This window comes from Vulpes vulpes, chromosome 16, assembly GCF_048418805.1.
Source record: "Vulpes vulpes isolate BD-2025 chromosome 16, VulVul3, whole genome shotgun sequence".
In the NCBI taxonomy this organism is placed as follows: domain Eukaryota; kingdom Metazoa; phylum Chordata; class Mammalia; order Carnivora; family Canidae; genus Vulpes; species Vulpes vulpes.
This window is the reverse complement of record NC_132795.1, coordinates 61,505,360-61,506,614: the sequence shown is the minus strand read 5'-3', so window position 1 is coordinate 61,506,614 and position 1,255 is coordinate 61,505,360.

The following is a 1,255-nucleotide window of genomic DNA, read 5'->3' as shown; positions in this document are numbered from 1 at the left end:
TGTGTGTGTGTGTGTGTGTGTGTGTGTGTGATTCTAACACTCCTGTGAGGTTTATCAGAACGGTTTTCCATTGTTTTATGGTTGGAAAACTGAGACTCAAGGAGGTTGTTGAGTAACTCAAGGTCACACATCTTATAGATCCCAGGGCTGGATTAGAAATCCAGCTTTCTTTCCTCCTCTCTGTGATGTGTGTAGTTTGGCTTTTGGAGGAGAATGCTATTCCTCATTAAAGACTGATGGGTGTGTGTGTGTGGGGGGCGCCTGGTGGCTCAGTAAAGCATCTGAGTCTTGATCTCAGGTCCTGATCTCAGAGTTGTGAGTTCAAGCCCTGTGTTGGGCATGGAGCCTACTTGAGAAAAAAAGACTTATGGGTGGAGCTGTCCCAGGAAGGAGGTGGACCTTACATGTGGTTGCTGTATTAGCTCTGGATGGCTTTTCCTGTTTAATAAACTGTGTTAACTTTACTAGCACTTGTTCTTGGCTCCTTTACATAGCAGTGGTTTAGGCAATGTGTTGGAAAAATGTGCTAATTACAAGCTCTAATTTTCTTCCATCTTAAAATAAATACTTAACATTTTAGTACTTGGAGAGAGGCACGACAGTATTGCTGGGGACTCACAGCAGTTGTGGCTCAAGGGATGGCTATATAGTGTGAGGGAAGAATGTACAAGGGTAGAAATATAGAAGTTTGCAGACAGTCCTGGGGCTTGGGGTCCATTTGATGGGAGGGGTGTGTACATGGGTGTGTGCCACTGGGAGGGGGAGGTGCTGTGCAGTGAGAGGCAGAGGAAAGGGGTGGTGGAGAGTTCTGGAAGGATACCATAATACTCCCTGTTCCAGAAGAAGGGAGAATCTGAGAGTTCATATGGCTTGTTGCAATGTGGCAATTTTAAGTGGGTAAAGAATATGGTCTGAGTCACATAGGTTACAGAATTATTCTCTCATTCAAGAAGTGTTTTTTGAGCACTCTTACATCCCAGACAGACAGTGGAGACAGGCAGAAATGAGAGTACAGTTCTTGAATGCCAGAGTTGGAGAGGACCTTGAAGATAATTTCTTCAACCTTTTGTTTTATAGTGATAGAGACTGAGGTCCAGAGGGGATGATGAGCTGGAGTCATATCACTCAGCTAGTTAGCAGCAGAGCCTAGACAAGAACCCATATATCTCTCTCTTTTTAAATACATTTTATTTACTTATTTGAGAGAGAGAGAGAGAGAGAGAGCAGAAAGAGAGAGCATGAGCTAAGGGAGGGA